Consider the following 14,758-nt stretch of genomic DNA (forward strand, 5'->3'; position numbering starts at 1 on the left):
GGTCCTGGCCCTTAAGCGTATGTGTATACCAGTGTTTGGTGCATGTTATGTGTCCCCCTCTGTAACCAGTTCACAGCCTGCTAAGGCCCTGGTTCTTTAGATCAGCCTATAGAGACTCACATATTTAGCTCTGAAGGTCCCTCGTCCAATAGCCATCATCTTGACTAACAGTGGAGATCACATAGCAGGGGTTCATGGGGACTTGAGCTGCTCTAGGCCTGAGAATGAGTGTCTTCTCTCCAGGGGAATCATGTAACCCACTGGTTAGTGCACTATGTACCTGCTACTATGCCTGAGCCACAGAGGATATGGGTCTGTTGAAGCTCTCAGCTTGAGGCTCTTTCACTTGTGCTTTCCGCTTTGGTGGTTCCATCTTCAGTCCCCATGGTTGGTTAAGATGGGGACGTTTCTGCGTTGCTTAAATGCTTTCCTGAATTGTGAGTGTTGAGCTTAGTTCTTCCATTGAACCTATAAGGGGGACATTCAGTACATAAATAAGTGTAGTATAAACTAGCCTGTAAAATAACAATTCTTCATCGTCTCACAAAGTCAGATGGCTGGTTCTGAGAGGCTGGGTGATTCCGGAGAAAATTCAACAATGTTTATGGCCTCTTATTTTTTATTTATTTTCTTAAACTCTTTCCTCCCAAAGTTCACTACCATACAGACACTGCCTTTCATGTCCTTCTAGGCAGTTTGCCAGGATTCTTAGCTTCCTTCTCCACTAGCTGGAGAGACACTTTGGGCATGTCTACACTGCACACGAAGCGCAGGCTCTGACTCATGTTTGAGCCCGAGCCCTCCTTCTGTCCACACATGAATCAGTCTGACGTGGGTCAACAAGCACTCAGGACACAGGTCCTTGAACCCTGCTAAGGGGGGTGGGTCAGAGCTGCTGACCCTGACTTGGGTCTAAGTCCTGTCATTCTGCTCTGTGAATGCAGGCCAAGCCACAGACCCAAGTTAAAAGGTCTGTATAGCGCAGCATGGATGCGTTAGCACAGTTGTGAGACCAGAGTTTGGTCCAGGTTTACAAGGCAGTGTGGATTCTCAAGTGTGGTCTTGGAAAACTGAACTCACAAGCTTGGGTCCAACAGATTTGGGTTTACAATGCAATGTAGACATACTCTCAGTGCAACATTAGCTTTGGGGGGGTTAACTTTATGTCCATCTCTGAGAGCGCTCGGATGCCCATGTAATTACCTCTGAGGAGGAGACAGAAAGACAGCAATGAGGCTAGTTATGGTTATGAAGCTCCCTGGAGACCCTGCAGGGTGCTTCCTGCACATCAAGGCGCTTCTGTTCTTCTTTTGTTTTATCTTAAGTAACCAAGTTTATTAAATTAAAAGTATCTCTGCAAAGAGATGTGAATAGAATGCACTAGTACAGCAGAGGTCCTGTTTATCTCAGTGGCTGCCTCTCTCTTTGTGTCTTCCTCTTACAGTTGAGACCTTCAAGTTGATAGTCCCTTGGTTTGTTTCTCTGGTGGCTGGAGACAGGGCATTTGAGAAGAAGGTCCTTGACTCCTGAATTCTGTCCCCACTTTTTGGTGTGACAAAACCCAACTCTGACCAGCCTTCTTTCTGGCCACACTGTATATTCAGACTTCTGAGGGGGTTGCCAGAAGGGTGTTAGAGTGCATATGGGAGAGTTCCTTTGTAGAAGGCGTTGTTAGGTTTGCATACGTTAGCATTAGTGCAGCTGACCTATGATATTGCTTTTATCGCAAATGTGTGGTGATCGGTCCATGTTATCAATGTAAGTAAATATATTCGTAGCTAAGCGACAGGGCCTGTATGCCATCTTCTCCTCCTTGACCTCTAGGTTACGGGGGATGTTGGATGTTGGTGGCCTGACATACACAGGAGGTCAGAGTAGATTGTCTGGTGGTCCCTTCTGGCCTTACACACTATGACTTTATGACCTCGCTTCTGCTTTTGACACTATTGATCACACACCCCTTGAATTCTTGTGCTCTTTTGGCTTTCCTGACTCCTTCCTCTCCTGGTTTTCCTCCTACCTCGCCAGTCACTCCTTTAATAACTATTTTGGTAATAAAGGTGAACAACACATAAGATTGCGGGGAAGTAGAGCTGGTCACCATTTTTTGACTGAAAATATCTTCCACTGTGAAAACGGGGTTTAAATCAAAAGGAAGATTTGTGTGGGAAAATGTCATTTGATGCAATGTGTGCAGTGCTGTTGTAGCCAGGCTGGTCCCAGGATATTAGAGGGAGAAGAAGGGTGAGTAATATCTTTTATTGGACCCACTTCTGTTGGTGAGAGAGCTTGATGAAGAGCTCTGTGTCAGCTCAAAAGCTTCTCTCTCTCACCAACAATAAAATACATTACTTCACCCTCCTTGTCTCACTAATTGGAGGCAAAGAGAATTTTCATTTTGTTTCTATCTGAAATTTTTGTTTAGGTTTTTAAAAATCAAAATATATTTGAAATGTAAAATTTTCATCTCCTCTTTTTGACAAGGTGCAGTAACATTAAAAAATGTCCAAGTTTTCTTCCCTCAGCACACACAGCTTCTCCAACATTGGAAAAGTTAGAGAGGGAAAAGGGTGGAAAAAAATCAAGGAAAAAGTGGAAAAACTCCATGACATAATTTTGTTTTGTGGTGAAAAAGAGAAAATAAATAAACAAATAAATAAAAACCTGATTATTTTAAAATCTAAAATAAAAAATTCAAACCATTTCCAAAAAATTGCCACAGAAAATCAAAATTTTGAATGGCAAATTTTTGTTTACAATTTTTTTTCAAAGGAAAAATGGATTTTTTGACCAGCTGGTAAGAGTAAATGTTTTCCTCCTGCTCCTGTTGTTGTTACCCTGATCCATATTAGCTAACATCCCTTTCACATATCGGAACTCAGCATCCTATTTCTCCAGTGGTTACTGTTACATCTTGCCTTTAAAGAAAACGTATGTAAATTAAATCAGCCAAAAGTAACTACAAGCCAGTCCAGCTAATTAATGTAACACATATGGACACATCTAGGCTGGAAGTTCAGGTAAATGTTCTGAGTCCCCTGACAGAGGAGAGGCTTATCTGCCTCTTATTGGTGGACATCTGTCAATAACAACTCTGAAATTCAGTGTTTTGCTGATCCTGCTTCTTCTGCAGAGGCTTGTTTTAGCCATTGAGTTGACTGCATCACCTGGAACGTCTATTTGCTGTGCACTACAGCTCTCAGCACAGAAGCATGGACAGTGGCTTTCGGGGTGCTCTCCAGAAGTAGAGGCAGTATTTGGTTTTGTTGAGATGTTTCCTGTTCCTCCTCTGGGACTAATCTCAGAAATTGTTCTGATGTAGGACCTTGGTGCACAAAGTTTGTTGGAGTCTACAATTCTTTTTTCCTCCAGCAAGGGGTGGGGGTTAACTGTTGGTCATTCTTGGTGTAATATTTCTTCTCTTCTAGTTTCCTGTTGCAGAGCTCTTTGGAAACGGCTTTAAGGTTAATTATTTCTAGCTCAAGGGCCTTGTTAGGCAGAAGAATAAAAAAACCTTAGTGCCAGTCTATGAAGCTATGGATCTTAAGATGTTGTGGAGTGTATTGCAATATTCCAGCAATGCTAAATATGAGTCCCCTGAATTTGCAAGGGGGTATTTAAATAATTGTTTTTGCTATTTGTAATGACTCTTACTATGCATTAGCAGAAGAGTATGATGTGGTGTGCTTGAATTGATATTTCAAAAAGAAAGTATCAGAGGGGTAGCCGTGTTAATCTGGTTCTGTAGAAGCAGCAAAGAATCCTGTGGCACCTTATAGACTAACAGACGTTTTGCAGCATGAGCTTTCGTGGGTGAATACCCACTTCTTCGGCTTGCATCCAAAGAAGTGGGTATTCACCCACGAAAGCTCATGCTGCAAAACCTCTGTTAGTCTATAAGGTGCCACAGGATTCTTTGCTGCTTCAAAAAGAAAGGTTACAATGAGCGACTAACTAGTTGTGGGCCATTCTCTCTTAGTTCACCAGGTTTCCATGAGCAAGAAGTGATACATGTTCTGTTGTAGCACTGCTACTTGACAGGCCTGTGCAACAGCTGAGTCTTAAAAATGACTGAGTTGTAGTTTGTTACCAAGGAATTATCCTTCCCCTTTAATTCAGGTAGCCCTTCACCAGCCCTTCACTTAGCCCAAAGGCCATTTGAAATCACACATGGTTTCAGTGGATCTTTTACATTCTGTTTCCTATAGCGTAGCATACAGGTCATCTGTGATACCCCCCTCTTCCTAGGCTGAAAATTTCACACATGGATCTTTAGCAGCAGCAGCACCCTCTACCCTTTTGATTTCTTGCAAACATTATTTTATGGAAAACTTGGAAGCATCAAAACCGCCGCTCCCAGGTTGCTGCCAGGTTCCTTTTCAGCCTGAGGAATTCAGCTGGCTTAACTTGCTTTTTGCAAAGATTCAGTTTACTTCTGACACCCTATAACAAGAGCATGAGACACACAGGATAACAGTAAGAGGCTGTGTGTTATTTCCTCGCCCCAGGACCTGGTGGCACCCTGTAACAGGGATCGCAGTTCGATGACTGCTACTCCACTCTCCATGCGGGTTTCCCAGGGGCTCTGCAATTGGTACCTCACCCCTCCCCTTTATAGACCTCAGAATGATCTTCAGCTCTTCTATGTTGTCAGCTACCATATGCATGCTGATCTCTCTCAGATCTGGGTCTCCACTCCTGACCTGTCCACACCTATCCATATCCACACCTCAGACTGTCTCTCCAAAACCTCCCCTGTGCCTTGGGACTGACTTTAGCTTAACATGGCCTGAAACTCACCACCTTATCCTGCTTCCCAATCCCTCCCCACCATCTCTGTCATTGCAGTTGCCACCATCCTCCTCCCTGTCTCTCAGACCCAGCGCATACAGGTCATCTGTGATACCTCCCTCTTCCTAGGCCCTGTGTATAAATCGTGTTGCTTCTCCCTTCTTAAAATTGCTAAGACCTGACAGCCAAAGCTGCCATCCAGGATCTCATCATCTTGATGGCTACCACATCCTGCTCCCTGGTAACACCCTTCACTAAGACATATGTACCTGCCCCAAGTGGCACAGAATTGTTATTTACTTATCGTTGGGCCAGGTCAACAGGGAAAACTCTTATGAGATTCACAGGAGGCAAACAGCCCTATGAGGTTTCTTTTCTGGATTTCCCTGGTATTATCCCTGCTGCTGGGAAGAGAGCATAGTGGTGCTGTAGGTTCTGGAAGGCTGCACCCTTTCCAACCACGGGGATCTCCAAAAGCCACCATGGCAGAGGAGCTGCAGCTGGTTGTGATGGCACCAACCATCATCTGCGATTGGCAAGGCTCCCTACCACCATGGGTTGGGGTCCCAGAACATTAGTACAACACAGAAACACCCTCTCCCATTGCTGGCCTCCAGTGCACGGAGCTGCTCCAGAAGCACACCTGTATGAAGCAATGGGGTGGAGTGATGCATTGCCACAGCAGAATCTCTCTTCTCCAGTCCCTGTGGAAAGCAGGAGATGTGTGAACGGAGGGCATCGCTGCATGCGCGGGTTGACCTGGAGCCCGCCAGCCCATTGCTAACGTTCATGTTCCTCTCTGAAAACAAAGGATCTTTTCATTTCATACAATTGTGTCTCCATCTCAGGCTGAAGCAGACAGAAATTTTCCACAGATCCCAGTAGTTCAGCACCAGCGCACCTGACTCTTTCCAGGCGCCTGTTTTTATTTTCTCCTGGCGCCACTGACAAAGTTTAGAAGCAAAGAACCTTTTCTCCCCCTCAATTTTAGTCTCTTTAAAAGGAAAAAAAGGAAAAAATCAACTCAATTCTCCTCTTTTTAATCATCCCACCTTTAGCAAAAGGGAAAAAACGACTGAGTGCAGTGAATTTAGAGACTCGTCTTACCCCACCATGTTAATTATCTCTGCTGTAAAAAGGAGGTCAAGGAGAGGAACTCTCTACTAAATAGGGCGAAGTTGGCATGCATGGCTCCTAAAGCGAAGAAGGTAAGAGTGAACTTTACTGGAACTTTTTTTTTTAAATCTCTTCAAAAAGCTCCTAGATTAAAGCTCTGATATGCTTTTTTTTTGTTGAATTCTCATGGATTCTGAAGCTCAAATGGCTGGAAGGAAGCCCAGGTAATTTTTTTTTATCCCAGTCACTCAGAGGCTCAAAGGTTTTAAGTCCTGCCCCCATGGTGAATTGCCGACTATATGGGAATACAGAAGAACCCGACACATAGGTGTCCTGGCCATTGTTATCAAGAGGGAGAAAAATAAAATAGCTCTGTATGTAGGTCAATGACCTGCTCTTTACTGTCAGTAAAAAATTAAGGATGACCTAAAATCTACTACTCAAAATCAGGGACAAGTAGTCTCTCTTAATCAGACGAAATGTTTATGTTACCAAAAGCTTGACCTCCTCAGGGTCTAACTTTAGCAAAAGTCTTTGCAATTGAAAAGCAGTGGTCGAAACCTCAAAACCTGTCTGAAATGTCTATTAATTTTTGATCCTGCAAGGTAGTTGGCTTAGTTATTGTAGAGGCGCCCGGTAGCGCTGCTGTAGTTAAGGGTCTGCCAACATTTCCATTATAAAGCCCCAATACTGAAGGGCTTATAACTCTGCTGTTTCCACATTGTCTCTGTCTGATTACAGGTTGGCAGCTCAAATGCCATGTCACCCCTGCCTCCCCATTCCTGTAAAACCAGGTACATTGGCTAAGGTTGGAGAGTGACTAAAAGAGCCAGGCAAAAAATCCTGTGCGGGAGACTTTTATCTTTTATGCCAGCAAGTAAAACTGTCACCCTCCTTCCCATCATTTTTATGGCATGGGAGAGTGAATTTGGCATCTGGGCAAATAAATAGTTACGATTGCAAGGCTGTGGTTAACAATTATTTTAGGCCATAGGCTTGTGGAGCAAGCTTTCTCTTTCAAGAGAGAAAATGTTAAAAGGGAAATTTAGGGATTAATCCTGCTCCGATAGAGATGAATGGGGTAAAAATCAGGTCCTTTATTAGTAATTGTGGCTCAGTGTCACAACACAATATTCATCCAGCTACCCTCTTGGAAAGTCATTTTCGCTTTGTTTGTGTCATGCAAGAGCTTCCCTGCATCATCAAGTTGTTCTTTGGTCCACCCATAGATTTTGGTTGGATCATTAGTATCTTTCGGTGCTTTGCCAAGATTCACATTTATAGGAAAGCTTGAGAGATTTATATTTGAAATCTGCCTCCCCGAGCGGATACCTTCTTTCCTCAGGAGCCTGACTCACAGATCTGTCCAACATCTGGCCCATCTTATTTGTGTTCTGTAGCGTTACCCCAGACTCTCAACCTAGTTTTGTTTAGCGTCTCTACCTGTCTAAAGGGGACTGGTTTGAAACCAGGGTGGCACTTCCTTGAAGCCGGCTGGCAATGAAGTTCACTACACTTGTAAGCATTGTTACCAAGATATCGAGGTAGCCTAGCTTTTTAAATAAAAAGCTTTCCAAGTTTTTAATGATTCAGACACTTCAAGTCATACTGGGCTGAAACTTGACATAGGTCACAGCTGGATGAATGTTTCTTTAAACATTTATGCCAGCATCTTAATCTATCCTGCTGTAACACATGGCACGTGTATTCTTCCTGAGGTTCCAGCCATTACTTTATTGCCATGTCAGACTAGAATCAGTGCAAAGGGGCCACAACTGATGAAGTTGGTATCTGAGTTAGTATCTCCTCTCAACAGGCCTCAGAGATACTCCCGGATGCAGTGTTTCCACCACCACACACCCTGACACCATTATGAGCAGAGGCTGCAAAAAAACCCCCTGACCCCCCCCTATGTGCACTGCTGCAGAGACTACAGAGATGCCTGCAATCATCACATCATCATGTTCCATGGTATCCTGGCTACTCTCTCTCCCCGGTCATCACCTGCCCCATTGCTCTGCCGACCCCCTGCAGAGGGGGAGTGGGTGAGGGTGGGTATTGTGGCTGCTTTCCACAGTCACAGCCTTCACTCTGTGGACTTTCTGCCGCTGGGGGCTCTGGGCACGTGGCAGAAAGTCCGTGGAGTGGAGGCTGTGTGATGGGTGTCTGCCCCACACAAACTCTGAGGGGGTGAATGTGGGCCTGGAGGGGCCCATTAACCTAAGATTTGTGCAGCCCAGCTGGGCAGGAGCTGGGATGGGATTATGAAGCCAGGAAGTGAGAGCAGGGAGGAGGTCTGCAGTCACTCTGCAGAACAGCAGTTTTTAAACTGTTTGAGCTGAGCCCCACCCCCCCCAAGTTACAATTTTTGGTTACATCCCCGAGACAAAAATAGACCCGAGCAAAAGTATGCTCAATATAGCTGCTCACAAAGCTAGCAGAGACCTTTGCATAGCTTTAATTAAGTTACCTGCACTTGTAAGTTTCAAATACACAGCTACTTTCCAATGGCACAGCCAAGGCTTCCTCAGCAGTGGGCTGCTTCTACCTTCTAGCCAAGCAGTACCACTCGGGCAGGGCCAATACCTGCCCCTCACCCCCCTCGGGAAGGCACGTGAGACAGTCTCTGGGGGCAGAGCCAGCGTGGGGCGCAGAGACTGCTTGGAGCGGAAATGGGTGTGGCCACAGTGGATGTTGACGCTGACCCACAGGCTGGGTGGCTCACTGAGGTAAGTTGGGGGGGAGGGGAGGTGGTGCTTCCTCCCCACCCCCCATAGAGGCTGCCCCAGTCCCTGCCATGTGGGGCTGGAATGAGCTGCCTGGCATTGCCACTTGCTCCCCAAAAGATTCCTTCATGCCCCCCTAGGGGGGCGTGCCCCACAGTTTGAAAACCTCTGCCCTAGAGGGAAGAGAGTTGGCCAGGGACAGGAGGAGGTCAAGCCCTGGGGTCCTGCCCTGGACTAGAGAGTCTGACAAGAGATCTAGAGAGGTGAAGTAGCCACGGGGAGTGGAGGAAGCTCCTGGGGTGAAGCCAGAGATAGGCAAGGAGATAGAGAGGGGAGGTAGGGAGGAGTCCAGGGAAACAGCAGCCAGCTTGGAGACTGAGCAGACCTGGATTGCCAGTGAGAGGGTCCCTGGGGATAACAATTGGCCCAGGTTCCCAGTAGCACAGGACCTGGAGTTGGAAGAGGAGACCGCCTGAGACAGTGTCTGCACAGCTTGTCCGGTGGGACTTTGTCATCCCAGAAGGAAGAACTATATAGGGACCTGCCCAGAAAGCTGAGTCACAATGGAGTAGGACCGAGTCAAGGAGAGAGAGGGGCCGCAGTGCAAGTAAGCATCGGAAGGGGGTGCCAGAGGGGGTGAAAGCTAAATCCCCAGACCCAGCCACAAGCAGGCACAGTAGCAGCGAGTGGGGAGCCCGTTACAGGCAGTAACTGTGGAAAACAGCCCCAGCCCCTTCCCTCACTCATTTCCCCTCTACGGTGGGGAAGACAGTGGGTGAATTTAGCTTAGGGCTGGGCTTTTGGTGAGCAACCGTGTTGAAACTGTGAGCATTTGTTGGTGTCGTGTGAGTATGCACAGTGTCTGTATGGCATAGCAATGCTGTGACCAATACATTCGCTTGTCTTCACCAGCCGCCATGTGCTATAGGGCTGGGTGGGGGGTGGTGTCTCTGATTTGCGCTGACCCTCTGTAAATGATCAGTGAAGTCGTGTTTCCATAAAGTGTGGTCAGACCATCCCTCCTGAAATTTCACTTGTCTGTGGAATGACTGCTGGTAAAAATTTCAGACCTGGTATTTCTTTTCAGATTACTGCAACTTAATTATTTTCTCGTGCCAGTAAAATTTTTTTCACAATTAATAATAACAAAAAACTTGTACTGTGTTTAAACTTCGGTTATTTTTATTTATGAAAATATTTTTGGATAGTGGGTCAAAAAGATTACTTTTTGTACTTTTTTTGTGGGCTTTATTTCCCTGTTTGAAATTCACAATCAATGAAACGTGGTCAAAAAAATCCGGGTTTGAAAAATGTTGACCTGCTCTATTTGAATCCTGCTAGCACCCTAGTTCTGGCTACTGGCCACAGACAACAAGGGCATGGATTATAAAGGCCCTAACCCTGTCAACACTTATGCATATGCTTTACTTTATTGCCATGAGTAGTCACACTGAAATCAAACACCTGTGTAAGTATTTGCAGGATTGGGGCCCAAGACAAGAAGTGGTATAAATGGGGTGGAAAGAGAGATGCAATCATAGTATGCACATTTAACATATTTAAATGCCCCAGCTATATGCAAGTGCTCTATCACCTATCTTATTAATGGATAACTTTTGGTTGTAGGCATTGTGGAAGAAAATGGGTGTTGATTTTGCAGTTCAGTTGTGGGGGCAGGGTGTTCCATGGGAGCAAGGTACAGGTAGTAAAGGAAGAGAAGTGCCATAGAAATGGCCTCTGAAGAGCTCTGGGCAGTAACATGGTAGGTGTGGTAAGGACTGACACAGGACAGATGAGATTTGCTCAGCCATGCTCAGGAAAATGGCGGAGGTCACCGTCTGTTCGGTGACACAGCCAGCTATCTTACAAGGGACAGTGAACGTGAGTCAATGGAGTCTGGAGGGAGGAAGTTCATATGGATGAAGTTTCTGTCTGTGGGAAGTCTGAGGAAGAATTTAAGATTGAAGTAAGTTCTTAAGGCAGTTGTGTGGCTGCTTGGCTAAAGTGATGAGGCGTGTACGCTGAAGCAAACCCAATGGCATGTTTTAGGGCATGTGCTTGATAGAGGACGAGGGAAGAGCCAGAGGACTCCTAGAGCCAAGCTATAGGACTGTATTAGAGCTGATGCTGTTTCTAGATATAAAGAATGAAGGCAGATTTATATCTAACTTATCCTCAAAAGGCCAAGCTGTTTATGTGACTCTAAAGCCCTAAGGATGTGGGCTGAGACACCAGAGGAGGGATGGTGCAGTGGTTAGGGGGCTAGCCAGAGACCCAGGTTCAAGGCCCTGCTCTGCCACAGCCTTCCTGTGTAACCTCAGACTCTGTGAAATGGAGGTAATACATCCCTACAGTCATTTCAGCAAATGCCAACGGCTACACTCTTGGTGAGTTGCTACTCTAGTGGCACAGATACGGCTGGCAGTTTATGGCCTATTCTAGGTACCTTTGTCCCCCAAGAGAGAATGTTTGTCTCTGTAGGGGTGTGCAAGAGTTTAATATGCTACTTGTACAGTCTTGATCATTTCAGGTTGCCCACAACCACAAGCTGCTCTTGCCATTAGTAACTAGAAAAGACCTGGCCTCTGCCCGACCACCACCAAAGACAAAAATGATTAAAATAGCCATTACTGCTGGCACACCTCCCCCCCCCAAATGGTGTGCAATAGACATTGTTGGCCAAGTTACTTGCCACGGTCCCACATCTAGCTCATAAAATCTATGCTCTGAAGCTGAAGGTCTGATTAAGTATGGTCAACAGTCCTTGCAGGATACATGAAGGATACCAGGGCTTTAGAGAATGCTGGGATTGAGCCCAAATGGCAGTGTGGTGGCCCAGCACAGGGAAGAGCCTAAAATTTAAGATAGAATCACATGAGTCTTGCCGAATGACCAGGAAGATATCTCAGAGAACTTAATATCTTCCATGTAAGTGCTCCAGACACTGCATATGCCTTTGGGAAAGAATAGCACCAGAGCTGCATGAAAGGGACGCACCTACATGGAGTGACAATTTTTTTACATCTGTAGACATTCTAACTAGACCTACAACTCTCCAGGTCAGAACATCTTGTCTCATGTGGCATTCTGGAAAGAGAGTCCCTGATAATGGACCACAGTTTGCTGGCTCTGAATTCCATGCTTTTGGGAGACTGTTATTTCATGCATATGAACTGACCGGTGGAGAGAGCAGTACAACTAGCTACGAGCATACAAAAAGTCCCTGTATTAGCTCTGCTGAGTGATAGGGCATGACAGCTGATGATAGGTCAATGGTAACACTTGGATCAAGTGGGGAAAAAATAAATCATCCTCCTAAATGGCCTGGCTTAAAGTGCGCAAGGCTGAAAGGTGCCAGATCTATGAAGTTTCAGGCTGTCTTCCTTAGCTGCTGGCATGTAGCTCAAAACATACCCACATTTAAAAGAAAGACACTTAGTCTTGATAAGACTGGATAAGGCAAAACGTTGGCCACCATCCATTGTCACCAGATGTAGCTGTGCTCCATTCCTGGGCCCCATGTGAGTCCACCTGACAGAGACCAATTAAGTCTCACTAGAGGTGGCCAGGATTCTTAGATGACATGTCTCACTGTTGGGAAAATACCAATTTATCAGGAAGATTTCTCAGCTCCATGGTGGAATTTCTGGTGTATGAGAGATGGCAAGCACTGCCTGACAATAGCTTAGTGGCACTCATTTGGGATGTGTGATACCCAGGTTCAAGTCCTGCTCTGACACCAGCAGAGCAGAGACTTGGACTTGGGTCTTCTATATCTCCGGTGAGGGCACTGACCAGAGGGCTATTCTGGGGTGGCTCACTGATGCGCCATGAAAAAATTCAAAAGGTCTTGATTTTATCCAAGTGCCAAAATGCCAACACCCTCAAACTTTTTCATGACTAGAATTCCTGTTTTCCCCCCAGCCACTGAGTCCTCACTACAGAAGGAGCAGGCAGCACCCGCAGCAGATTCCAAACCCAGCTCATTTGTGAACCTACGTACATCACGGCCAGGGTGAAGGGAGATAATCCTGCAGAGAAGAGTCCTAACCATACTGAACGTGAGTCTCCACTTGTTTGGATTTGATAAGCGCCGTGAGTCACCTGGATACAAATCCTCCTCAAGGCTAAATTGTGACTGGATCTCGACCTAGAATTAGTTAAACATTATCTATTGTTAGAGATTGCTAATGGGGAAAAGAGGTGGGGGGAAAGATGTGAAGTGGCGGGTACTGCTTCTTTACATTTGTTGCAGTAAGCTGGAAGCAGCAGATGGGCAAAGCTTGTAGGCATAAGTTCTACAGTGAAGCAGAGTCACTTTATTGGAATACAGGAAACAAGCATTTTTGCTGAAGTTCCTTGTTCAGTGTTAGACGAAAGAGACTGATTTTGTCATTGTCACATGGCAGTAATAGGTCTGGTAAAACAGGTGTGCTGGATCTGCTAAGCTGGGGACTACAACTCCCATCCGTTCCCTCCCTGCTGCACATCGTTCCTGCTGGCTAGGTAACGAGAAAGGCCCTGAAAGTGGTTGGGGTTAGTTGGGAAGTGGCAGCTGGCCTGCACGGTGAGCCAGGAGCTGCAAAGAAGCTGAACGCAAACTGGAGTCCCCAGGAACAGTGTGCAGAGCTGTGTGTGGAACAAGGCTGTGGGTGCCAGGTGTTACAGCTGGGTGCAGGTCTGGGTGAGGCTTATGGGGGAGCAGCAGTGGCTGAACAGGGAGCCAGTGCAGTGGGGCCCCAGTGAGACACTAACTGAGGCTGGCCTGGAAACCTACAAGCTCTTATTTGCTGGAAAAGAGACTGGGCTGTTTTGGAAGTTTGCCTGAAAAGGTTTGTGCCTAATTCTGCTTTCAGTTAGTATAGAATAAATCAAGAGTAATTCCACTGAATTGAATGGTATGATAGCAGCATGGACTTGGCTTGAAGTCAGAAGCCGGCCAACAGGGCCAAATTCGGCTTGAATATAAACAGTAGTGAGAAGTTATGTCACGGGTCAGAGAGGGGTAACACTATCACTTGTATTCAATGGGCATACAGAGTTGGTACCCCTGCATGCAGGTAAATCTCGATCGGTCACATGATGTAAAGCCAATGTGACTCCAGTGCGGGAACGGCTTCAGTTTTTTCCATCAGAATGGAAATTACAGCATGGAGGGGTTTGATCTTTTGTTGTCCATTGCTCTTCCTGCTATACTCAACTCTCATTCCCTTGGCATGTAAGTTACCCGTTTTGCACAACCACCCAATACCAAATCAGTGGAAGCGACATAGCTTTACCACTTTCATCCACTTGGCATTGGGTGGTCCATGTTTATTCTTCTTTCCAGGACTGTGGCATATGTAGGTTGTGGTTATTAGCATTGTTTTTAGAGTGACTAGGCAGCAAGTGTGAAAAATGGGGGTGGGGGTAATAGGAGCCTATATAAGAAAAAGACCCAAAAATCAGGACTGTCCCTACAAAAATTGGGACATCTGGTCACCCTAACTGTTTTATATGTACTGCTGCACCTTGATATTTTTGAAAGGGGTCTGCCTGGCTGTAGAGGCGACTGGTGCCTGCCGATAGTGGGGGGGCAGAGGGAGGGCAGCCGACTTTAGCAGTGTTACTGAGCATGCTCAGTACAAACCAAGCAGCAAATCGGTGGAGGGGAGGGCACATGATCCTGCATGACCCCCCCTCCCCATGTGTGTCATCTGCCTGGCTGACTAGTGAGGCAAAGTTGATACAGGATGTTAGAGGCGAGAGAGCCACATGTTCACACCGAGATCTCTCCTGGAGACAGCGTTGCAGTTTTCCTTATTCCAAGATATGAAAATCAAACTTGTTTTGTGGGAAAATGGAAACATTTCCCGGTTTTGCTCAGACGTACTCCCTCTAAATCAACGTTTTGTTCTGTCAGCCTGAAAGTCTGACTGGTCTTGGTGTTGCATAATCTCTCATCATCTAGATAATGCAGAGGGGTATGATAGATGGAGTTAAGCTGCTATTGTGGTCTACACAGCTGTGCATTGGACTTAAAGAGTCTATGCCTGGAGAGGTTAGCCAAGCCAAAATCCAGCTCCCTGTTGCTATATTGGCTCTGAAGGGCTAACAAGTAGTAAAAACCTATTCCAGTCATTAAC

At 46.0% G+C, this 14,758-nt stretch overlaps 1 protein-coding gene and 1 long non-coding RNA gene across 2 annotated transcripts in view; one reads left to right on the forward strand and one right to left on the reverse strand.

Moving 5' to 3' along the window:
• Positions 1–14,758, forward strand: part of LOC120374989 — a 61,605-nt gene that overhangs the window by 25,834 nt on the left and 21,013 nt on the right. Inside the window, exon 2 of the long non-coding RNA XR_005586378.1 lies at positions 12,558–12,694. This is a non-coding gene — a long non-coding RNA (uncharacterized LOC120374989). The remainder of the gene's footprint in view (positions 1–12,557; positions 12,695–14,758) is intronic.
• ASB18 (ankyrin repeat and SOCS box containing 18) overlaps positions 1–14,758 on the reverse strand; it is a 36,213-nt gene that overhangs the window by 14,432 nt on the left and 7,023 nt on the right. The window lies entirely within an intron of this gene.

The sequence above is a fragment of the Mauremys reevesii genome, linkage group 11, assembly GCF_016161935.1.
Source record: "Mauremys reevesii isolate NIE-2019 linkage group 11, ASM1616193v1, whole genome shotgun sequence".
NCBI lineage: Eukaryota > Metazoa > Chordata > Testudines > Geoemydidae > Mauremys > Mauremys reevesii.